The sequence below is a fragment of the Penaeus monodon genome, chromosome 28 (genome assembly GCF_015228065.2).
Source record: "Penaeus monodon isolate SGIC_2016 chromosome 28, NSTDA_Pmon_1, whole genome shotgun sequence".
Taxonomy (NCBI): Eukaryota; Metazoa; Arthropoda; class Malacostraca; order Decapoda; family Penaeidae; genus Penaeus; species Penaeus monodon.
In genome coordinates, this window is record NC_051413.1 from 36,946,380 (window position 1) to 36,946,656 (window position 277).

Sequence of the window (277 nt, forward strand, 5' to 3'; positions counted from 1 at the left end):
GGGGTTTTTTAAAACCCTTCTTTTCCCCTAATCCTCTCCCCCCCCTTTTCCCAAAAATCTCCCCTTCCCCCGGGGTTTTTTTCCTTCCTTTCCTAAAACCCCCCCCCTTTTTTCCCCCCTTTCTCCCCCCCCCCTTTTTCCCCCCCTTTTCCCCCCTTTTTCCCCCCCTTTTTCCCCCTCCCTCCCCCTTTTTTTCCCCTTTCCCCCCTCTCCCCCTTCCCCCCTTCCCCCCTTTTTTCCCCCTCCTCCCCCCTTCCCCTTTCCCTCCTTTTTCCCC